The sequence below is a fragment of the Gadus chalcogrammus genome, chromosome 7 (genome assembly GCF_026213295.1).
Source record: "Gadus chalcogrammus isolate NIFS_2021 chromosome 7, NIFS_Gcha_1.0, whole genome shotgun sequence".
NCBI classification, from domain to species: domain Eukaryota; kingdom Metazoa; phylum Chordata; class Actinopteri; order Gadiformes; family Gadidae; genus Gadus; species Gadus chalcogrammus.
In genome coordinates, this window is record NC_079418.1 from 5548791 (window position 1) to 5575143 (window position 26353).

Below are 26353 nucleotides of genomic sequence, written 5' to 3' on the forward strand. Positions count from 1 at the left end.
CTTTCTGAGGTGACTTCAAGACCATGGAGTACACCGGTCCTACTGTTGCATGACGGTTGTTTGTGTGAGAGAACGTAGTTGATGCCATTCTCTTTGGGTGAGAGTAGTCTCTCTCTCTCTCTCTCTCTCTCTCTCTCTCTCTCTCTCTCTCTCTCTCTCTCTCTCTCTCTCTCTCTCAATTCAATTGAAAAAAGCTTCATTGGCATTAGAAATATGCATTTGCATTGCCAAAGCAGGTGAACAATAAAATAAACAGCGTTATTAAAAAAAAGTAAAAAGGTAAGGTTAGGGATGGGAATTGATAAGAATTTCACGATTCCGATTCCGATTCCGATTCTGCTTATCGATCCGATTCCTTATCGATTCTCTTATCGATTCTCATTGGGTGAGAAAATAAGTATAAATGTGTTTGTTTGCATTACATCTCTTTAATATCTGATCAGAAGTGCTTCTAGTATTAGGAAATTGTACATTTTCAAATCAATTGGTCTAGAAGAAAAAATATATGTTTCGCTTTTTAAGCCCAAATGCCATCATTATGTGCCATACAACTAAAAACACAGACTGAAAACAGCCAAGTAAGAGCTTGTGCCTTTTGGAATTCTAACAGTGCTCATTTGCATTCAACTTGTAACAAAATTAAACTGACATAAACAAAATGAAGCATTGATTAGACAGAGATTTATTAGATGGGCCTACCTAATAAACCGTTGGAACACATAAGACCGGAAACCATAGCAATGCCGGTAAACAAACCCCGAGAAGCCCAATCCCTATGAGAGCTCCCCACGCTACGGCCATCCGGATGCGACAGAGCTGTTGGCCGTGATATTATATATACAATTATAATATAGTATATAATATATTATATACTATTATATATAGAGCTCCGGGAGTCGCAAACTGCAACAATCACTTTCTCCTCCATTCCGCGGTTCACCCGGACTGCTGCACTGAGTTTGACGGCTGAACGCGGATTGGCAGTTACGTTACACATGTCACTCAGTTATCACGCTGTTGAACGCTGATTGGCTGTCATCACGACAAAAACTTGTCATCGGTTTTCTCCCGCGAAAAACTCGCCCTTATACTCTACGTTCACTTTGTATGGGATCTTGTCGCCCCGTCGCGTTTGGTGTGAACGCACAATGCGATTCTTCCTCGGCGGCGACATGTTTGCTGCGTTCTGAACCAAATCAAAGCAGCGTGTATGTGACGTCACGACGCATTTACCGCGACCGGAACCGATAAGCGGAATCGTTTAGCAGGCTTGCTAACGATTCCAAGGAATCGTTGACTTGGAACCGGTTCTGAACAAGAACCGGTTCTCGATTCCCATCCCTAGGTAAGGTATATATTATAATAATAAGCATGAACCCTTGAGTACAAATATCTAAACATATCAAATGTTACACTATAAAAGTACTTTAAAATGTAAAATGTGCGATATTATAAAATTACAAAAATGACAGTATCTCGTATAAACAGATAAGTTTAAGATACACTCTAAACACACAGTATTTACATTACGGAGGATTAGTGCAATTATTGTGTGCAGAGTGAGTCCAGCAGGTGACGAATCTTGCTGCTGCGTTTGCACATTGTTGTATTTCTCCCAACAGGTATGGCAGCTTGTGAACATCTGGAGTGTCTTTGAAGTCCTTGCATGCCTTTGTAATCCGTGATAAGTGTGTATTCCTGTTGTCTTCGTATGACTGGCAGGAAGTCAGGAAGTGCAGTTCTCTCTCTTGTTGGTTGTGTGTGCAGTGGGAGCACATTCTGTCTTCTCTTGGGAGCCAGGTCTGTCTGTGGCATCCCTTCTCGATGGCCAGGCTGTGTTCGCTGAGTCTGTATCTGGTCAAGGATTTCCTCAGTTTTGGGTCGGTCACGGTGGTCAGGTATTCTGCCACGGTGTATACTCTGGTTTTTGGTGGACTCTTTCCAATATGCCAAATACTTTTCCTTGTGTTTTCTTATGTGTTCGTTGTTGTGTGTTGGACAGATTCCCAGGACAAGCTGGTCAAGGGAACACTTTTCTGGGTGTAACTCTCTGTGGGTAAGAGCCTTGTTGTGGAGTGTGTTGCTGTCGCTTTCCTTAAGGTGGTTAATTGTTGCAGGGCTCTCTTCTGAATTTTAATTACGATTGCATGCATTATTTGGTGCCTTTCTTGGGACTATCACTGTGTCAAATATTTGTAGCCAGATCTTAATTGGGATGTCTAGTTTGATATTTATTTTTATGGCATAAAATGCCCTCCTTGCCTTGTCTCTCAGGTCATTAACAGATTTGTTGAAATTTCCTGTGGCGTTCATGTTTATGCCGAGGTAGGTATAGCTTTTTTGTTTGCTCTAGAACAGAGGTCTTCAACAGGGGGTCCGTGACCCCTAGCGGGTCCGTGGAGGTACTGCAGGGGGGTCGCAAAGGTTTTGGTTGATTAGACATTTTTTTATATTCCCCCCACAATTTTTTCACAATTTGAAATGTTTTTAAATACACATTAACATGAATCCAACACACTGGCCGCGTTTACATGGACACTTTTGATCCGATATCTAATCAGAATAGATCTATTCCTATCATGCGATCCGAATGTACTAAGGCATTTACAAAAGTGGTAAGCGTACGTTCGTACGTACGTACGGTCTCTCGCACACACCTGACACATCTGGACTGGCTGCAACATTTTCATGTATTTGATTTTAATGAAAGCCCAGCAGGAGAGAGCTTTTCTCTGCCTGCTCCTTCAATTACGAAGGACAGCACAGCAACGTCAGTTTCTCGTCTCGTCCATGGCACCATAGGACCAGTTTAATATAAAACACGATTTTATCCAATATATAAGTAGGGGGTCCCCGCTCCATGTCTCCATTAGTTTGGGGGTCCTTGGCTTGGAAAACGTTGAAGACCCCTGCTCTAGAGTAACAGTGTCTAGGTGGAATGTGTATTTGTTGAGGCTGCGTCTTTTTTCAAATATCATCATTTTGGTTTTCCTATGGTTCACTGTTAGGGCCCAGGTTTGAGAGAAGCTATGCAGAAAATCTAGGTGCTGCTGTAGGCCTTCTTGGTTGGGGACAGCAGCAGGAGGTCATCTGCAAATAGCATACATTTGATTTCGGTGTCTACCAGTGTTATGCCAGGGGCTGCAGACTGTTCTAATGTCCTTGCTAGTTGGTTAATGTATATATTGAACAGGGTTGGACTCAAGCTGCATCCCTGTCTCACACCCTGGCTTTGTTGAAAGAAGTCTGTGTGTTTCTTTCCTTTCTTAACTGCACATTTGTTGTTTGTGCACATGGACTTTATGCTGTCGTAAGTTTTTCCTCCAACATTACTTTCTATTAATTGAAGTAACGATCTCTCTCTCCCCCTCTCTCTCTCTGAGGTGACTTTAGGACCGTGGAGTACCAGGTCCTAGTGTTGCACGGATGTTGTCTCACTCTCGCTGTGTCTCTAACTCTCTCTCTCCATCTCCCCCTCTCTCTCCCCTCTCTCTTTCTCTCCCCCCTTCTCTCTGAAGTGGCTTTAGGGCAATAGAGTACAAGGTCCTACTGTTGCACGGCAGTTGTTTGTGTGAGAGAACATTTTAATGCCATTCTCTTTGGGTGAGAGTAGACGGGCAGTCGGAGGAGAAGATCCACAGTGACTCAGGAAAGTGGGGAGTGAGGAAAGTCTTGGAAGTTGAGATGAAAGCGGGAGAGAGGGAGGGATCGTATCCCAAGAGTTACGGAGAGAGGGAGATTCTCTCTGATTTGTATCCAAGATAAGATCTGTGGTCGGACAACAGCTCTCCCGGAAAGCTTGGAGGGGGGAGGGAGGGGGGAGGGGGAGGAGAGACAGAGGGAGGGAGAGAGATGGAGAGAAACAACTCTCGTCCTGGATGGCCTGGGGGAGAGGGGGGAGGAGAGTGAGAGAGAGGAGAGGGAGAGAGAGAGGGGGAGAGAGAAACAGCCCTCGTCCTGGATGGCCATCAGTGAGACCGGCGAGGGATAGAGTTGGGGTGGGGTGAGAGGAGAGAGAGGGTTAGGGGGGAGGGAAAGAGGGAGAGGGGGGAGAGACTGGGGGGGAAGGAGAGAGAGAGGGAGAGGGGAGGAGAGAGAGCGGGGGGGGGAGAGAGAGAGAGAGAGGGAGGGAGGAGAGAGAGACAGGAGAGAGAGAGAACAAACTCATGAAGACTGGACTGCAGATTTTGACGATTCTTTTTTACGTTAACTTAACATGCTAGAGAATCAAACACATTGTTCTTTAAACAATTCAGCACCGCCCCTAACAAGCATCCTTGGGGCACCTGACCAATTACAAGACAGGAAATAAACACAGAGTGACAGAGAGAGTCATGGCTGCCCCCGGGGATGGAGGGAGGGAGAGGAGGGGGAAGTGAGGGGGGGAGGGAGAGAGAGGGGAAATGTGGGGGGAGGGAGAGAGAGGGGGGAGAAGGAGGAGAGAGAGACAGAGAGTGGGAGAAAGAGAGAGAGAGAGAGAGAGAGAGAGAGAGAGAGAGAGAGAGAGAGAGAGAGAGAGAGATGGAGCAAGGAGAGAATATAGAAAATAGAGAGGAGATAAACAGAATTGAGGAGGTGGACGGAGAGAGAGAGGGAGAGAGATAGAGGTAGGAGAGGAAGCGAGAGGGGAAAAGGAGAGAAAATACACACTGAGAAAGAGAGAGGATGGAGAGAGAGAGAGAGAGAGAGAGAGAGAGAGAGAGAGAGAGGGGGGAGTGAGGGAGAAAGGAGAGAGAGAGAGACAGCGTGAGAGAGGGGGATCTCAGTGGTTAGAGGGTAAAAAACAGAACAAGGTTCCTTATTAATCCCTCCCAAAAGACTGGGTTTGCGTTGTGTCAGATTTGTTGGAAACAACCTCTTTTGTGTCTCGTCCCGGGGAAAGAAACACAGATGCTTGGCCGCCTCCGATGAACCAACCGACTCATCGCCGCGGCAACGTCCGTACGAGTAATTAAAACACAGAGCCGTGAAGCGACAAATTTTCAACCAACCAACCAACAACCACCCGAGCGGCCAATCAGCCGGCTGCGTTTAATGTCACTTAACGTGCGATTAACCGCCACATAGCGACCACGCCCGACCGCGTTTGATGCTAGCGGACGACGTGGATGGTTGCCGAGGGAAACGCATAAAGTGGCGGCAAGGGAGGGGAGGTCGGTGGGGGAGACAGTGAGAGATTAAGAGAGACAGAGAGAGAGAGAGAGAGAGAGAGAGAGAGAGAGAGAGAGGTGTGGGATGGAGAGAGAGAGTGAGAGTAAGGGGGTGGGGTCGTTAGGAAAAGGTTTTGCTTTTTTTGTGCCCTTTTGGTGGTTTTGTGTGGCGGTAATGGCGATGGTGCCGCATCCCCCTCCCCCCTGCCATCTGGCACAGCTTCTCTTGGGGGCTTGTTGATGGACCGTTCAACAAGTGTGTGTGTTGGGGGGGGGGGGGGGGGGGGGGGAAAGAGAGATAAGAAGGGAGTAAGGGGAGAGATAGAGAGAGAGAGAGAGAGAGAGAGAAAGAGAGAGAGAGAGAGAGAGGGATGGAGAGAGGTGTGGGATGGAGAGAGAGTGGGGAGGGAGGGAGATATAAGGGAGAGAGAGGGATAGAAAGAGAGAGAGAGAGAGAGAGAGAGAGAGAGAGGAGAGATGAGCCTCCTGCCAAAACAAGGCAGAGTAACTAAACCTAAAAATAAAACATGACGATACCGCTGTTAAAATAAAACACAGGAGCAGTAGAAGATAAAAAAGAGAGAACGAGGCCCAACTAAAAGACTAATTAATGGCCCTGTGTCAGGAGAGAGCACACACACTCTGCATTATTAATGAGGAGCAGAGGGGTAGAGAGACAGAGAGAGAGAGAGAGAGAGAGAGAGAGAGAGAGAGAGAGAGAGAGAGAGAGAGAGAGAGAGAGAGAGAGAGAGAGAGAGAGAGAGGAAAGAGAGAGAGAGAGACTGATTTTTAAACATACTTTTATTTCAACACTCGGCCATGTGTTACCTCAAAAAGCATACATCATCTTTCAACTTTTGTTGAGTCAAACCATAAGGAAACAAAAAATAAAAACATTGTCTTAAAACTGAAAAGAGATCCTTCAGTGGAATCCACTAAGCATATGACACCACCAATGCACTGGTTGAAACACGCTGGTTGAAACACAAAAACTCAGTCATTTTATAGCATGCAAAATCAGCTGCCATCCTGATCCTGACCATCACTTTAAACACCCCCACTAAATCCTTCCCTTTGCCCTCCTCCCTCTCAGTCTTGTGGGTTCTGATGACTAGCGTTGCCTGACCGAAAAGGAAATTTGCCAGTGCACATTTTCCTTTTTTCTCCTTACTGTACCATACTGAAAATATTAACAAATTCTGATTAAACAGAAACCCAAGTTTCCCCAAAAATGTCTGCAGAAGAGAAAACAAAGGCAACAATCTGGGCAGAAAGGGCAGGTTGGCATGACGTCAGGGTTGAATCTTGAGACAAATCCATTACGTGGGATGGCCAAGTGAAGGACGCGCCACTGCAAGTCCCCCACTCTTTTGGAGATGGGAGGCTCTTACAGCAACCGCATGTGTGAGAGAGGTTTGGCGGAACCTGTCCATGTTGCCGCTACTTGGTGGGGACGTGTCACGGGTCAGGTCCGCACGGGGATTTGAACCAGGGTCCACGGAGTGAAAGGTGGCGATCATTCCCCTGTACCACCCTCGGGTGTAAATAAAAGGACCAAAATGCAGAGGAATCTGATTCAGGGTTCTCTTTACTGAGTATCAAAAAACAGGCAAGCAAACAGAAGTCTTTGTGGCAAAAAATTCAAAAACTTAGAGCAAGGAACACAGTCCTTATAAACAGGCCAGACAAAAATATGCAAAGTCCAAAAACTCCTTGAAAGGTAAAAGGTAACCAAAGTCTTCAACACGTAGGAAGAACTGGGGTACACTAGGCACAGGTGGTGCAACGGAGAACTCAGCAAAGTCACGAGCACACACATGCTCTTTAAATACCCTGACTAATTACAATCAAACAGGTGTCATCACTCAATCACGTGAGCAGAACAAATCAGGGGTCTCATTTAAACTGTGCGTGGGATCGTTACTAAAAGTGTACGTACGCCCAAAAGCCAAGTTTTGCGTGCGCCAAAAAATATTCAGATTTATAAAACCCTGTGTACGCACAACGTACGCAATCTTTGCTTTACAAATCACAGAGTGCCTACAAGTGTGCGCAGCTGAATCAGCTTCACGTTCCGCCCTGTACACGCCCCTTTTTAACCATAAATGGTCAATGCAAATGACCTCATGAATGCGATCTGCATATAAAACAGACTCAGATGCAAGTATTATGTCTTGTCGGAAACAATGGCAGAAGTACTGAGAAAATGGAAAAAGCGAAATTTCACGGAGGTTGAAGTGGAGACACTTGTGGGTGAGATGGAGGCCCGAAAAGTAGTTTTGTTCGGCGGTCAAGGGATTGGGATCGCCAACAACAAAAAGCAGAGTGAGTGGCAACATGTTGCTGCAGCAGTGAACTCTGTCAGTAGCACGGAGCGCACAGTCCCAGAATTAAAAAAGGTCTGACATAAATGTACATATTTTTATGTAGCCTACCAATAAATCGTTATGGTCCATAAAGACCCTCTCCCTCCGAATCCTGCCATTTGCATGGTCCGCCAGAAGTGCCATATGGTGCAGCATTACCACGGCGCTCACCTCTGTATTTATAGGGTTACGGTAATAAGACTGACTGAGAACACCTTGGATAATCAGTTTGTTAGCTATCCCCGACTCTCCTGGATGGGCATGAAAAATTAAAGAAAAAGGGGCTCTTCTGTACCATAATGTTCATCTGGTTGTCTTGACACAGTTAATAATAATAATAATAATACATTTTATTTATAATGCACTTTATATTCAAGAATCTCAAAGTGCTTCAGAGAAAAAAATACCAAAAAACTATTAAAAAGGGGGAACCTCAAAGAAAGTTTAGCTAAATGCTCTTTTAAAGAGATGGGTTTTGAGGTTCCGTTTAAAAAGAGCTGTAGTCTGTGGAGCCCTCAGATGGTCAGGGAGGGCATTCCATAGTCTAGGGGCAGCAGCAGAAAAGGCCCGATCACCCATGGTGCACAGCTTCGTATGTCGGGTTTGGAGGGTGTGAGTGGATCCTGAACGGAGTGTACGTGAGTTTGTCGGGGGGGTGAGGAGTTCCTGAAGGTAGAGGGGGGCAAGTCCGTGAAGGCACTGGTGGGTGAGGAGGGAGACCTTGTACTCAATTCTGAGTGAGACAGGGAGCCAGTGCAGTGATTTCAGGATGGGGGTGATGTGGTCATGCTTGCGCAGGACCCTGGCAGCACTGTTTTGAATGTATTGGAGCCTCTGGATGCTCTTGCCAGGGATCCCAATGAGGAGTGCATTGCAGTAGTCCAACCTGGAGGAGACAAAGGCATGGACGAGCTTCTCTGCATCAGCTAGGGTGAGTGATTGGCGGAGTTTGGCGATGTTCCTGAGGTGGTATAAAGCTGTCTTACAGAGGTGTTTGATGTGGGTGTCAAAATTAAGTTGTGGGTCCATTTTAACACCGAGGTTGGTGAAGGATGTGGAAAGGGGGATGTTTTTGCCAGAGAAGGTGATATTGGTGATGGTGGGGGAGCGGAGCTGATGTGGCGTGCCAATAAGGATGGCTTCCGTTTTATGGCTGTTAAGTTGTAGGAAGTTGAGCTTCATCCACGCCTCTATCTCCTCCAGGCAGGTGGTCAGTGTGGATGTTGGCAGAGGGGCAGAAGAAGTGGGGGTTGTCCTGATGTAGAGCTGTGTATCATCAGCATAGCAGTGGTAAGTCAAGCCATGCCTGCTAATGACACTACCCAGGGGGAGCATGTACAGTGAGAACAGTGTGGGGCCCAACACCGAGCCCTGGGGGACACCGCAGGTGACGTTGTTGGTGTGTGATTTTGCTTTGCCCAGGGCAACGTGCTCAGTTCTGTCAGTGAGGTACGAGGTGAACCAGTTCTTTACATTTCCTGATAGTCCAATGGTGTATTGCAGGCGGTGAAGGAGAATATTGTGGTCAACCGTATCAAAAGCAGCTGTTAAGTCCAGGAGGATGAGGAGAGATGGGGAGCCGGTGTCTGCTGCCATCAGGAGGTAATTTGTGACCCTGACCAGTTAGTATATTCCATGCTTCCAGGACAGATTTATAGAAAAAAGGGAGATGAAACCCTTGTATCCATAGATTGTTCGACATGTCTGTCCAGGGAAAAAGCCCCAATGCCATGCATGACTGACCGCGCAAAGGAAACCCAAAGCACACTGTCGGGCGCATAGAGGAGACATTGGGCCGTCTGTAGTCTTCTAGAAGCGACCTTACTTTCTAGGTGAATCAGTCCCTGCCCTCCTTCAGCCACGGGCAGGCACAAAACCCCCGGGGCCAGCCAATGATATCCATCCCAATATAAATTTACAAAAAATCTTCTGGAGACTACCTTCACATCCTCCTGCAACTGCAGAATCACAGTTACATCATCCGCATAGGCTGTAAGTGACACGGTAGGGGCCTGTGGAAACCCAACCCTAACAAAAAGTTAAGAACACTCATTAAGAAGTACCATGGATTTAAACCGACTACTTAATTCAACCCTTACTTTACTCTACAGTTTCTTGATGTGGAAACGCTTCTGTATAGTAAGCTCAGTCATAGTGGCATTCCTTAAAGCCGCAGTAGAGGAGAGGAGAAACAGATTATAGTCAGGGAAGAAAGATGCAAGACTTTTCTTACGCTGACCCTTTGTGTCGTCAAGGAATTTGTTGAGTCTGGTAATAGTATCGAGTATACATACTTGCTTACCCTTGCGAACAAACTTCCACAGAGCATCCAAACTTTCCCCCTCTACAGGCTGCTGCACATTCTCCATGGTTACTTCCTGGTATTCATTCAAATCGATTTCAGATTCATCTTCAGAAACCGCCCCACTTCTCTCCAAAGAGCGCGTTCTGCGCCCTGTTTGCGCCCCCGCCTGGCCCGCACTGCTCTTCGCTTTGCGTTTGCCACTGCTCCGCTCTGGTTGGCTGGCTGGTTTTGGCTGCTGTAGATCCGCCATTTGGTGCGCGTCCTCCTCAGCATCGGCCTCCAGCGAAGCGGCGATCTTGGTCGGTGGCTGCTGAGGTGTTGGGGAAAACTGTTGTTCCTGCCACCTGAAAGACCCCTGTGCTCCAGCATTAGAAGGACCGGGTGTCTGGGAGTCCACAAAAGGTCCCGATGTTGTTGGTGCGGGACCGGGTGTCTGTAAATCTGAAACAGGTCCCGGTGGTGTTGTTGCAGGACCAGGTGTCCGTAAAACCGCAACAGGTGCCGGTGGTTTTGGTGCGGGGCCAGTTATGCGCTCACCCTGAGTCATATTCGGGCATGATCTACTGAAATGTCTGTGTTCTCCACATGCAAAACATTTCATGGTGTTTGAGGAAATGTATATTACATAGTCCTTCCCCGCCTACACCAGTTTGACAGCCACGTCCACGTCCTGATGCTGTTCATTCAAAATCATGAACGTTTGCATCCTGAAACTCTCTACATGAACCAATGTCGGTTTTTTAAAGCCGGTGCCGTTTGTTCCAGTAGGGCCGAGATCGTTTATTGGCCTGTGGCATGTGCCACCGCGACCACTGACATACCATGGCATATGCCGTTCTGGAACGGTAACTGCCGTTCTGAAACGGTAACTGCCGTTCTGAAACGGTAACTGCCGTCGCGACCAATGACATACCATGGCATATGCCGTTCTGGAACGGTAACTGCCGTTCTGAAACGGTAACTGCCGTTCTGAAACGGTAACTACCGTTCTGAAACGGTAACTGCCGTTCTGAAACGGTAATGCCATGGCATATGCCTTTCTGGAACGGTAACTCCCGTTCTGAAACGGTAACTGCCGTTCAGGTGGAACGGTAACTGCAGTTCCCAACAATGGTATGTGACACCAGCATAACTCCTCCGTATAATTTCAAGACAGGTATTGCCATAAATGTAAAGGTATATATATTTGGTATTTATTGACACATTATCACAACATAACGCCGTAAATAAAGGGATTTACACGTTTCTCTCGTCCGTGCTGTGGTTAGGATATTTCCGATCTGTTTGTTGTTGCTTTTGTAATGACAGATGCTTTTGAAAACAGCCGGACTTGCTCCGGTGACGGTAGTTATAGCCTAGCCTTCTAGGTGACCATAGAGCTATAGTCTATTGCTTTGTTCCAATATCCATACTATCCGCAGTCATTATACTTTATTTTAGTATGACTTCTTTTTTATATAGTTTGAGTACGTAGTGCGTTGCAATTAAGATCAGGGCGAAAGGAAGTGTAGTGAAAGGACCCGGATGGTATACTCAAAACGGTCAAACCGATGAGTGTGGATTGATGTACACCTTTCGTGCTCCACGGCAGCGATCTTAGCTACGTAGCTGAAGAGGCGGAGCCAGGCTGAGCCAACGTCGGCGCATTTTCTTTAATAGGTCCATGCATTTTCCACGTATCCTGCATTAATGGAGTCATTTTGTTGTTTTAATAGCTTTATAACTACTATGTGTAAAGAGTTCACCGTTCAAAGCGAGATGTTTATTGCGGTTGCGATCGTAGTTTCCGGTTAGTGCACCAGAGCCAGGTCCCTATAGGGGTGGCACTGTAGGCTATGGCTAGACAGTCATCCATTTTTCCACTCGTGTTTTATCAAGATGTTCTAGTAGCGTAGCCTATAATAAAGCCTACTGTATGACTGCTTCAGCTCATAACTATTCAATAGGCCAAATATTAAGTTTTGCATTTGTTCTTATTGGTGTTTAACCAAATAATTTAAGCAGGCCTATAGGTTCCTATCATTTAACCCTGATCCAGTGTCATAAACCTTTCTATATCGACATGATCCAGTGGTATCATGGCATACAGGCCAAAAGTTTTTCCGCTGGCAAGCCAATTATGTTAATCGGAAGTTCCATTTCCTACTGGAACCACCGTTTTTCCGCTGGCATGCCACTCATGTAAAATGGTATTACCAGTTTCTACTGGCACCTACCGTTTTTCCCCTGGCAAGCCACTCATGGAAAATGGTAATTACCAGTTTCTACTGGCACCTACCGTTTTTCCGCTGGCATGCCACTCATGGAAAATGGTAATTACCAGTTTCTACTGGCACCTACCGTTTTTCCACTGGCATCCCACACCTTTCCTGTGGTATTTGCCCGTTCATACACACATACCACTCATGATTCACAACTACACAATCATTCTTATGACAACATATATACGATTTTTTGTTTGGCATACATGATGGAAACTTAAATTAACTATGGCAAGTCAAATAAGCAAGAAACAATTGAATAAAGAAGTGTGTAAACCGATCTGTGTTTATTTATGGAGGATGGTTGGGAGTAGAGGGGGCAATGGTAAATGTGGCGGGCAGGCTGGGTCTAGGCTGGGTTTTCTTTAGTGAGTCGGAAAATCTATGGTGATGAGAAACAACACATTACTATGTCTGAATTTACTTATAAGAAATTAGAAAGACATTTATTTGGCCATATAAACACGTGTCTAGTTCACGTCATGCAGGCTGTGTTCAGTAAAATAAATGGCGATGTTTTAATAATTTTGATTGATTTCATACAAATCAACAAGCCTCTCCCTGTGTCATTGTGCGTGAATCCGAGGTGCGTGTGTGCGTGCGTGCGTGGGGGTTCTTGATTGACCGATTTTCGAATATTATTCGAATACTTCTCAGCGAATATTGAAAAGTATTTTTTGCCAGAAATACACATCCCTAGTACTTACCATTTTAAATGAATAGCATGCCAGCGGAAAAACGGTAGGTGCAGTAGAAACTGGTAATTACCATTTTCCATGAGTGGCATGCCAGCGGAAAAACGGTAGGTGCCAGTAGAAACTGGTAATTACCATTTTCCATGAGTGGCATGCCAGCGGAAAAACGGTAGATGCCAGTAGAAACTGGTAATTACCATTTTCCATGAGTGGCATGCCAGCAGAAAAACGGTAGGTGCCAGTAGAAACTGGTAATACCATTTTACATGAGTGGCATGCCAGCGGAAAAACGGTGGTTCCAGTAGGAAATGGAACTTCCGATTAACATAATTGGCTTGCCAGCGGAAAAACTTTTGGCCTGTATGCCATGATACCACTGGATCATGTCGATATAGAAAGGTTTATGACACTGGATCAGGGTTAAATGATAGGAACCTATAGGCCTGCTTAAATTATTTGGTTAAACACCAATAAGAACAAATGCAAAACTTAATATTTGGCCTATTGAATAGTTATGAGCTGAAGCAGTCATACAGTAGGCTTTATTATAGGCTACGCTACTAGAACATCTTGATAAAACACGAGTGGAAAAATGGATGACTGTCTAGCCATAGCCTACAGTGCCACCCCTATATAGGCTAGTGACAATGCCCCCCAAATTCTGAGATACCCCTAGCGGAGGTAGAACTAAACCCAACAATGTTTTTCCTCATCTCTAAGGTCTCCCATACATGAAAGTGATTCTTGGCTAAAATATTTTTACTGCTAAGATTGTGAAATTGACAGATATTGTTATATACCTCCAAACAAAAAAAGGCCTAAAATATAGCCTGTCCGTATGGGAGTTAAGACATATAAACTAATGCAGAATGATAAACCAAGCTCTGAGAGCTTTGAGACTTGGCAAGTTTGTAGCCAGGGAGTCAATGCACCTACTGGAAAAACCTGGATGTGAATATCTTGATGTATGAAGTAGATGGAGACCTATAAACACATACCTAAAATAAGCGGACAGTGAAAAAAATTATTTCTATGCAGAATGTTATCATTTACTTTGTAGTTGCTTTGCCAGGCATTATCATAGGAACACATAAGATGGCTTGTTGGAAAGGTGGGATTGTGCTGAATCCAGCAATACCAAATATGTATATATGGTATGAACAATAAAGATGGTATTTCACTCAATGTATGAGGTGTCCAAAATGAAAGAAAATGAAACTCTGATATAAAAGTCCAAAGCTGCAAATTGCAAATTAAGTAAGAGGTTAGTGCTGCTCTATACTACACATTTAATAATGACACAAATAATATAGCACATTGTATATATACTGTATATATCTATACAGTTCATATGGAAACAAAGACTGAAATTGAAAGATGACACGTTTACAGTGACTACTTGTACTGTCCTCGAAACTCATAAAATGGCTTGTTGGAAGGATGTCATTGCGCTAAATCCAGCCAACCAAATATAAAAATATAATATAAATATATTATATATATATATAATATAAAATAAACCATGCAACCATTCATAATTAGATGTTTTAGCTGTCCCAAATGAAAGAACTCATTGCATTGCAATGTGCTGTAGTGTCCTATCTGAGGCGAGTCTAGTTATGGCTTAGGGCCTGGCAATAGCACACACAGGAGACCAGGAGTCAGGATTGCAGTTTGGCATTGATGAGCCTTTTAATAAAACTATTACTTAAACTATAACATTTCATTGTCACTCATCCACATCATCATCAGTGACAAAATGAGTCACATTTGGACAGTCTGGAAAAGAGCAAGAGCAAAACTCAGTGCAAGTCAATCCCACTGCAAGACACTGGCATTTGGTGGTATCATTGCATTTTCCATCTTTACAGTACATATGGGTGATGTCTCTGACTTCTTTAGGTGCTGGTTCCTTCTGGAACATCACAGGTTCAATGGACCCATCTTCTCTGAGCTTCCATCCTCTACCAACTGGGTTCCAGAGATGAGGCCTGGCCAGGTGGCTGTGACGCCACACTGCTGTTTGATACAAGGCTCTCAACACATGTTGCTGGAAGGCATCTTCTGTTGGAGGTAGATTTGCTGCAGATGCATCTGTGGTAGATGCAAGTGTGTACCTCAGCTCATCCAGATTGGTGCAAAGATGTCCATCCACCCTTTTCTTTTGGCCATACAGGAGCAGGGCATATTTTCTTGCCACAGGCAAAGCTTCTTGCAGGCTTCCAGAAAGTCCAAACTTAGTCATTTCCTTCAGCTCACTCAGATGGGACTTCAGTCTTGTGAAGGCAGTGGTCTTCCCAATTCTGTATAAGCTGCTTGTTGTATCGCAACCTGTGAGGGCATGGCATGCAGGCAAACAATCACAAAGAACCGGTCCAAGCTTCTGAGTGATTGAACAGACTGGGATGAATCTTTCCTTCAGGCCATGTCCAGAGTGCATGAAAACTGCAGAGGATCCAAACATTCCTTTGCTTGTATAGTAGATCAGCAAAACCAGCACATCTGTGTCATCACATTTGACTATTAGACGAGAATGTGACCTTGCAAGGTGTATTGCATGTAACACCAGTCTCGTATCTGCCTCCTCCTGGTCACTGTAAAGCTCTGTCAAATTGTCGATGCCTGACTTCCTAACCCTCTTTACTTCCTCACCATTATCAAATCCACCAGCCAAGATAACTGTGTTCTCTGAAGAGAGTCTCATCGGCCCAGTACTTGTGATGTAGTTACTCACAAAGCTACATAGAGCAGCCTTGTTTCCACTTATCTTAAGGTATTTCCTATAGTTTGGAACACTTGCTTGTCCTGTGATGATATGTGTTCGTGTGGTTTGAATGGTGCCTCTTCTTTGCCTCTCTAGATCTTTGACTGAGTGTTGATGGTCATATCTGTCAAACACTACAACAACACAGCTGATGCCTTCCTTTCCCATTAACATTGTGATCTTTTTCCAGACACACTCGGCCAGGTCGTTGAATGTTTGAAAGGCTGAATCATGGAGAGTCTGTATAAGAGCCATGCCATCGATGATGTATGCTGATGGTACGTCAACATTTGGCAGCTGCTGTGACTCTTCAACAACAGCCTCCAGTTTCTTGGCATGGTCAGCTTTAGTTGTCTTCCTCATGCTTCCATCATCATAAAACAAAGAGGGCGGGACAGCTGCGAGTTCATGAGACATCACAGTTTCCATGGACACCTCTCGCTGCTTGGAAACAGCCAGTAACCTTCGAAAGAGCACATCTGAGTCCATGTGAACCTGTCTAGACTGGACTCCAACTGATGTTTTCATATCCTTGAAGGTTGCACACTGGTTTCTTTTCTCAGGCTCCCAGAAGCTCTTTGTTCTTTTTGATTTGCCAGACGTTCTTCAATAAAGACGGCATTCTGCTTTGCACCATCTTGGAGGAAGCTTGAGAGCCCTTTTGCAACCTTCTCAGATGCAACCTGACCACTTACAATATTGATCAATTCCTCAGGAATGCTTTCAAGATCAAAAGGATTCTGTCTCTGCTCCACAGCTTCCATTATCTTCTGTATGTCTCTCTCGTCTCTTTCCGTTCTGGATGCTCCATGCTCCTGGTGTACTTTTTGGCCCTTTGCATCAGTGTCACAAAGCTCTTTCATGGCATCCACATATGCTGTGGTCACATGTCTTGTCATCAGCCATCTTGTGAGAGCTCCCTTTCGCAATGTAAAACCAACAACTCCACCCTGACTCTTGCCTTCACGATTAATGGTTTCCTCCAGTGCCTGATCAGATGCCACACAGTTGAAGCTTCGATGCTCAGACCGGCGAACAACAAACCCACCTTGATGCATGAATGTGTATGCTTCTGGTTGTTCATGTTCAAGAGCTTTCATTTCTGCAACATAGACAGGCATGTACTTGGAATAATTGGTCCTTCCAGCAGCTCTGAACCAAGGCATAACTTCACACATGCAATTCAGGTGAAGTTGAAAGTCAGCTTTGCGTTCTGAGCGAAGGATCCGTAGCAACAGATCAGCACCATTTAGGAACATTATCCAGTATCCAAATGTTGCTGATTGCTTAACTCCCTCATTTGTGAACTTCTGGATTTTCTTCTGAATCTCATGGAGTTCAGTCTCCACCTCACCGATGAACTGTTGAGCAGTGGCCTTGTCATTACCATGAAATGCATGCTGTACATCTCGTAGGAGTTGCTCTTGTTCTTCAGTCATTGCACATTGGCCTTGTTTTTCAAGCCATGATTGCATAGCTTTCCAGAAGAGCCTGAACAGAGCCTCAGAGGCTAGCTTTATGCTCCTTACTCCTCTTGCCAGCTGTTTCCCTTGAAGCATCTGTCGAGCTGTTCCCTCTGCATACACCTCTGACTCAGTAAGTATGTCAAAGAGTCCACCATCGCCATACAGCTTTCCGATGCTTGCCAGGTAAGCCATCGTGATATGCATACCTCCCAGTCTCATTGTGATCTTTCCTTGTAAAGGAAGTGGTTTGCTCCACATTATCTGTTGTGCTTTACTATAAATAGCAAGGTCTGCAGTCACAAGAATATGGTCCTGTCCCAGGTCTGCAGCAAGCTGTACAAGTCTTATCAAAGATGTATAGATGGTGGACAATTCTGAGGGTGATTCTCTTATGAAGGGCATGTAGAGTACACTGGCTACTGAACAAGCAGTGTCTGACGTGAAGGCATTGAATGCAGACCATGAAGGGACATGCTGCTGATTCTCAATTACATTTCGGGACAGCTTCCATACCAGATCCCTTTCTTCAGCTGCTTTAGAGACTGTTGTGTTTGTGTTTAGTAACTCAGGAAGTTCAGGTGGTTCTGGTCGCTTTGTTGATTTGATGTATCTGTCAATTGAAATGAGAGGATAATCTTGTGATCATATGCATTGAATATTATATCACTTTAAAACTTCACAGCATACATTCACTTCACTATTAAACATTTCATCCACCCATTATATTTTTAGCAGTGCATGTGAATAAGTGGATACCATAACATTAAAACATAAAAATTGATTTAAAAAAAATGTCAATGTCAAAAATAAGTACCTGTGAAGTGTATCTCCATTCAGGTCGAATGTGTTTAAGGTGGTGAGGGACCTCTCTGGAACCCGTGCTAGGCATGTAGCTGCTGTGGAGACTTGGCCTCTTCGGAACACAACAGAAGCCATAGCATGAGTTGTATGCTTCCCATCCAGGGTATCTTCATTTTGGTCAAAGTTGTTGATGGCTGCATCAACAATTCCATGTTCAGCGACTCCAGTGAGGCCTGTTGGGATGTAGACACCTCTTTCTGTCCTTGATATCTGGTCTGCTGCCACAGATGTGAGGAAATGCCTAACCTCTGTATAGGAAACACAGTGCCCCATTGCACTGAGCTCATCGATGAGTGTCTTACTACCAAACTCATGATGAATCAAAATGGCGAGTCCCAGTGTGATTGGCGTATGGATGTGACGGCTCTGCCCAATGAGATCATGACAGATTGCTATCACACACAGATTGTCCTTCAAAGATGGGTCATCATCACATGTTTGGTAACCTCTGTGGGCACGTGAATCAACACACCAGTTCACAAAATCATACAGGGTGTTTGGTACATACTTGCTGCATTGACAACGTGATAGACGATCACTGCTGACATATGATTTACTGTCATGCTCTACCTGCTCCATGCTTTTCCTCAATATGTCTGCAGCCCTGTGTAATAATTGAGTTTCAGAAAGACTCTGACTTGTCTCTGGAAGTGTTGTCTCATAGTCTTCTGTATGTTCTTCAGTCTTTTCTCTGAGTTGAGCAGCTTCCCTCAGTGCACAACCTACAGTCATAGTCTCCGAACACACCAGATCTGACTTTCCTGGACGTGGAACAAATACCAGCCTGTCTTTGTAATGCTGCATCAACTTTCCCTTTAGTTTCCAGGATCTGTATTTCTTGTGTTGGACCGTGGACACATCTTCCTCAGAAATGCTCATTAGTATGTCATCGTAGCTATCAGTCAAATAGTTGAGAGTTCGAACTTTCATATCCTTGGACAACACTGTTTTATCAATTTCTTCAGTTAGCTTGATAAAGGCTTTGTCATAGACATTTGTCTGCTTCTTTTCAGATTCTTTTCTTCGTCTGGCAGCTGCTATATTTCGTTCAGAGATGTAGTGTGCAAGACACTTTTTATGGTATTTAGCATCATATGCAAAGAGATCTGGGCATGAAAGAATCCGAAGATGTACATCTTCATCAAGCCTTTCAGAAGCTGCATGAAGTACCTTTTCTCTGGTACTCGTGCCTGTACCAGTTGAAATGCCTGTCAGAGGTTCTGGTCTAGTGCTGGCCTTCTCACAAATGAAACAATCTCTCCGTATGTTAAATGATGCTGTATCAGACCTACTCAGCCTTCTTGGCACAGATGTGCTCTCACTCTCAACATCTGCAACTTGCTGCTCACTGTTTTTTTTCTTGCAGTAGTTTGCTCTACATGATACATGATATGACACTTTAATTTTGGCTGAAAGTATGTCATCTCTATATGGAGCAAAGTTTTTATGGACATCATCATCTCTCTGCTGAGCAAGAGTAAGTATGCGTTGGAGGCCTTCTACTGTGGGGTTTTGGACATAGGGATCTTTTTTCTTGCCCTTTTCCAAATGATTCCCACAAATGATACAAAGATTTGGATCCAATGTCTGTAAGACATCCTCCATAATTCAACTGACTAGGAAAAAGGGAAAATAATATACATTTTAGAATTAGAATTTTTATCATAAAATGTTAAATTACACATTCACTCAAGGGCTGAACGATTTCAGGAAAAGATCTAATTGCGATTTTTCTGGTAGATATTGCACATCTATTCTATAAACAAGGGGTGTCAAACTCAAGGGGGGGGGGGGAGTTGACGCGCCAGGGTTACCGCGTCAAGACGCACGCCAACGCGTTAACGCTGAAATGCGATATGCCGGCGGGCCAATTGCTTTACATTAATTGGGGACATTACATTATAACAGGGTCCGCGGTCGGAATTGTTGACGGGGGGAGACTTTTCCGTCATGCACTCCTCGTGCAAATGCTTGTGGTGATTTCTCAAGTGCCGGTATAAATAGTTGACAACATATCTCGGGTCAGTCAGGAACACGGAAGAAACCGCGGCTTTGGCGATCACGAGATCGCGTTGTCTGAAATCGCAATTTCGACCAGAAAACGATAAATCGTTCAGCCCTAAAATATAATAACATAATAATATAACAACATAATATAAACATAAACATAATAAAAACATAACATAACATAATAATATAATTCACTCTACAGTTTTGTTGCTAGCAGAAAGAATGGTGCTAATTCAGAGGGCTAAGCACTTTCTTAGCTAGGCTATTGTTAAATAGCCTAGCTAAGAAAGTGCTTAGCCCTCTGAATTACAGAGGGCTAAGCACTAATTTACTTGTATGATTCTAGGTCAGCCTTTTGACATGAAATGTAATGATTGTAATGCAATGATTTACCTGTCAGTTTAGGAAAATCCATGAAGACAATGATGTAGCTAGCTTCATCATTGGTCACATCAAAGGTCAAATCAAAGGTCACATCAAGGGGGTAGTGGGTTCTACTGCCCACTTCTGGTCTGGAGAGACCAAAGCTGCCAACATTATTTCCCATTATTCAGTAATTACTTGACTACAAAGAAATTCAAGTGGATGTAAATATTTTGATATAGGTGTTCTTTTCAATTATAACCTGATTCAATTGGATCTTTCTTTCTGTATGAACTATATAATACAATGTGCCATATTAAAAATATAATCATTAAATGTATTATAATATACAGCAGCACTTACCTCATGTAAGTTAATTTGCAGTATTATTGAATTTATCAACATTCCTCTGACCACTGATATTGGGCATTGGACTGGTTTCATTTTCTTTCATTTTGGACACCTCATACATTGAGTGACATACCATTTTCATTGTTCATACCATATATAGATGTTTGGTATTGCTGGATTCAGCACAATCCCACCTTTCCAACAAGCCATCTTATGTGTTCCTATGATAATGCCTGGCAAAGCAACTACAAAGTAAATGATAACATTCTGCATAGAAATCATTTCTTTCACTGTCCGCTTATTTTAGGTATGTGTTTATAGGTCTCCATCTACTTCATGCATCAAGATATTCACATCCAGGTTTTTCCAGTAGGTGAAGTGACTCCCTGGCTACAAACTTGCCAAGTCTCAAAGCTCTCAGAGCTTGTGTTATCATTCTGCATTAGTTTATCTGTCTTAACTCCCATACGGACAGGCTATATTTTAGGCCTTTTTTTGTTTGGAGGTATATAACAATATCTGTCAATTTCACAATCTTAGCAGTAAAAATATTTTAGCCAAGAATCACTTTCATGTATGGGAGACCTTAGAGATGAGGAAAAACATTGTTGGGTTTAGTTCTACCTCCGGTAGGGGTATCTCAAAAACTAAAGCCCTTTCTGACTGTTTGTCACTAGCCTATATAGGGACCTGGCTCTGGTGCACTAACCGGAAACTACGATCGCAACCGCAATAAACATCTCGCTTTGAACGGTGAACTCTTTACACATAGTAGTTATAAAGCTATTAAAACAACAAAATGACTCCATTAATGCAGGATACGTGGAAAATGCATGGACCTATCAAAGAAAATGCGCCGACGTTGGCTCAGCCTGGCTCCGCCTCTTCAGCTACGTAGCTAAGATCGCTGCCGTGGAGCACGAAAGGTGGACATCAATCCACACTCATCGGTTTGACCGTTTTGAGTATACCATCCGGGTCCTTTCACTACACTTCCTTTTGCCCTGATCTTAATTGCAACGCACTACGTACTCAAACTATATAAAAAAGAAGTCATACTAAAATAAAGTATAATGACTGCGGATAGTATGGATATTGGAACAAAGCAATAGACTATAGCTCTATGGTCACCTAGAAGGCTAGGCTATAACTACCGTCACCGGAGCAAGTCCGGCTGTTTTCAAAAGCATCTGTCATTACAAAAGCAACAACAAACAGATCGGAAATATCCTAACAACAGCACGGACGAGAGAAACGTGTAAATCCCTTTATTTACGGCGTTATGTTGTGATAATGTGTCAATAAATACCAAATATATATACCTTTACATTTATGGCAATACCTGTGTTGAAATTATACGGAGGAGTTATGCTGGTGTCACATACCATTGTTGGGAACTGCAGTTACCGTTCCACCTGAACGGCAGTTACCGTTTCAGAACGGTAGTTACCGTTCCAGAAAGGCATATGCCATGGCATTACCGTTTCAGAACGGTAGTTACCGTTCCAGAACGGCATATGCCATGGTATGTCAGTGGTCACGGTGGTGGACCGTGGTAAAGTTAGTTTTATATTGGACGTTGGATATTCGACACATTCGAAAAATCAATTTAGCACTGGCTTCGATGGACGAATTTGTGTCAAACCAACTTAGATGTGTTAATACAAGGCCTACCTATGTAAAACAAAGCTTATTTCTTTAAAAAAAAAACACCATTTGATTTTATAAAAAAATGTAATGTTAAAAAAGGCTATAAATCTATTATGCGGCTTGACCTTTTGACCTACACATATCAAAACACATCTGGTGAACTCAGCTAACTGCCCCACACATAACACAAAGCTTATTTTCTCAAAACACCTACTCTTTGATTTTATATATATTTTTTACTCAGAAAATGCTATAAATCTATTATGCAGCTTGACCTTTTGACCTACCCATATCAAAACACATCTGGTGAACTCAGCTAACTGCCCCACACATAACACAAAGCTTCTTTTTTCCAAAATCCCACCTTTTGATTTTATACATATTTTTTTCTCAGAAAAAGCTATAAATCTATTATGCGGCTTGACCTTTTGACCTACCCATATCAAAACACATCTGGTGAACTCAGCTAACTGCCACACACATAACACAAAGCTTATTTTTTCCAAAATCCCACCTTTTGATTTTATACTATTTTTTTAATGTTAAAAAGGCTATAAATCTATTATGCGGCTTGACCTTTTAACCTACCCATATCAAAACACATCTGGTGAACTCAGCTAACTGCCACACACATAACACAAACCTTATTTTTTTCAAAATCCCACCTTTTGATTTTATACTATTTTTTTAATGTTAAAAAGGCTATAAATCTATTATGCGGCTTGACCTTTTGACCTACCCATATCAAAACACATCTGGTGTAATCAACTAACTGCCCCACACATAACACAAAGCTTATTTTCTCAAAATACCTACCCTGTGATTTTATATATATTTTTTACTCTCAGAAAATGCTATAAATCTATTATGCGGCTTCACCTTTTGACCTACCCATATCAAAACACATCTGGTGAACTCAGCTAACTGCCACACACATAATACAAAGCTTATTTTTTCCAAAAACTCACCTTTTGATTTTATACTATTTTTTTAATGTTAAAAAAGGCTATAAATCTATTATGCGGCTTGACCTTTTGACCTACCCATATAAAAACACATCTGGTGAACTCAGCTAACTGCCACACACATAACACAAAGCTTATTTTTTCCAAAATCCCACCTTTTGATTTTATACTATTTTTTTAATGTTAAAAAGGCTATAAATCTATTATGCGGCTTGACCTTTTGACCTACCCATATCAAAACACATCTGGTGTAATCAACTAACTGCCCCACACATAACACAAAGATTATTTTCTCAAAATACCTACCCTGTGATTTTATATATATTTTTTACTCTCAGAAAATGCTATAAATCTATTATGCGGCTTAACCTTTTGACCTACCCATATCAAAACACATCTGGTGAACTCAGCTAACTGCCCCACACATAACACAAAGCTTATTTTTTCCAAAAACTAACCTTTTGATTTTATACTATTTTTTTAATGTTAAAAAAGCCATAAATCTATTATGCGGCTTGACCTTTTGACCTACCCATTTCAAAACACATCTGGTGAACTCAACTAACTGCCCCACACATAACACAAAGCTTATTTTTTCCAAAAACTCACCTTTTGATTTTATACTATTTTTTTTTATGTTAAAAAAGGCTATAATCTATTATGCGGCTTGACCTTTTGACCTACCCATTTCAAAACACATCTGGTGAACTCAACTAACTGCCCCACACATAACACAAAGCTTCTTTTCTCAAAATACCTACCCTTTGATTTTATATATATTTTTTACTCAGAAAAAGCTATAAATCTATTATGCGGCTTGACCTTTTGACCTACCCATATCAAAACACATCTGGTGTAATCAACTAACTGCCCCACACATAACACAAAGCTTCTTTTCTCAAAAAACCCACCTTTTGATTTGATACATGCGCACTGACCAACTTGAGTAACTGTTGCGACAGGCCTGCTATTATAGTAGTAAGATTATGTGAAACAAGCAGCATGTTTATCAAACATGTGCCCAAAAGGAACAGACAAGGTAGGTCAAAAGGTCAAGCCGCATAATAGATTTATAGCCTTTTTTAACATTAAAAAAATAGTATAAAATCAAAAGGTGGGATTTTGGAAAAAATAAGCTTTGTGTTATGTGTGGGGAAGTTAGCTGAGTTCACCAGATGTGTTTTGATATGGGTAGATCAAAAGGTGAAGCCGCATAATAGATTTATAGCATTTTCTGAGAGTAAAAAATATATATAAAATCACAGGGTAGGTATTTTGAGAAAATAAGCTTTGTGTTATGTGTGGGGCAGTTAGTTGAGTTCACCAGATGTGTTTTGAAATGGGTAGGTTAAAAGGTCAAGCCGCATAATAGATTTATAGCCTTTTTTAACATAAAAAAAATAGTATAAAATCAAAAGGTGGGATTTTGGAAAAAATAAGCTTTGTGTTATGTGTGGGGCAGTTAGTTGATTACACCAGATGTGTTTTGATATGTGTAGGTCAAAAGGTCAAGCCGCATAATAGATTTATAGCTTTTTCTGAGATTAAAAAATATATATAAAATCAAAGGGTTGGTGTTTTGAGAAAAGAAGCTTTGTGTTATGTGTGGGGCAGTTAGTTGATTACACCAGATGTGTTTTGATATGTGTAGGTCAAAAGGTCAAGCCGCATAATAGATTTATAGCTTTTTCTGAGATTAAAAAATATATATAAAATCAAAGGGTAGGTGTTTTGAGAAAAGAAGCTTTGTGTTATGTGTGGGGCAGTTAGTTGATTACACCAGATGTGTTTTGATATGTGTAGGTCAAAAGGTCAAGCCGCATAATAGATTTATAGCCATTTTTAACATTATTTTTTTTTTATAAAATCAAAGGGTAGGTGTTTTGAGAAAAGAAGCTTTGTGTTATGTGTAGGGCTGTTAGTTGAATACACCAGATGTGTTTTGATATGTGTAGGTCAAAAGGTCAAGCCGCATAATAGATTTATAGCCATTTTTAACATTAAAAAATTTGTATAAAATCAAAGGGTAGGTGTTTTGAGAAAAGAAGCTTTGTGTTATGTGTGGGGCAGTTAGTTGAATACACCAGATGTGTTTTGATATGTGTAGGTCAAAAGGTCAAGCCGCATAATAGATTTATAGCCATTTTTAACATTAAAAAAATTGTATAAAATCAAAGGGTAGGTGTTTTGAGAAAATAAGCTTTGTGTTATGTGTGGGGCAGTTAGTTTAATACACCAGATGTGTTTTGATATGTGTAGGTCAAAAGGTCAAGCCGCATAATAGATTTATAGCTTTTTCTGAGATTAAAAAATATCTATAAAATCAAAGGGTAGGTGTTTTGAGAAAATAAGCTTTGTGTTATGTGTGGGGCAGTTAGCTGAGTTCACCAGATGTGTTTTGATATGTGTAGGTCAAAAGGTCAAGCCGCATAATAGATTTATAGCCATTTTTAACATTATTTTTTTTTTATAAAATCAAAGGGTAGGTGTTTTGAGAAAAGAAGCTTTGTGTTATGTGTGGGGCAGTTAGTTGAATACACCAGATGTGTTTTGATATGTGTAGGTCAAAAGGTCAAGCCGCATAATAGATTTATAGCTTTTTCTGAGATTAAAAAATATATATAAAATCAAAGGGTAGGTGTTTTGAGAAAAGAAGCTTTGTGTTATGTGTGGGGCAGTTAGTTGATTACACCAGATGCGTTTTGATATGGGTAGGTCAAAAGGTCAAGCCGCATAATAGATTTATAGCATTTTATGAGAGTAAAAAATATAAAATCAAAGGGTAGGTGTTTTGAGAAAAGAAGCTTTGTGTTATGTGTGGGGCAGTTAGCTGAGTTCACCAGATGTGTTTTGATATGTGTAGGTCAAAAGGTCAAGCTGCATAATAGATTTATAGCCTTTTTTAACATTAAATTTTTTTAGAAAATCAAATGTTATTTTTTTTAAAGAAATAAGCTTTGTTTTACATAGGTAGGCATTGTATTAACACATCTAAGTTGGTTTGACACAAATTCGTCCATCGAAGCCAGTGCTAAATTGATTTTTCGAATGTGTCGAATATCCAACGTCCAATATAAAACTAACTTTACCACGGTTCGCGGTGGCACATGCCACAGGCCATTAAACGATCTCGGCGTCTCTCGTTT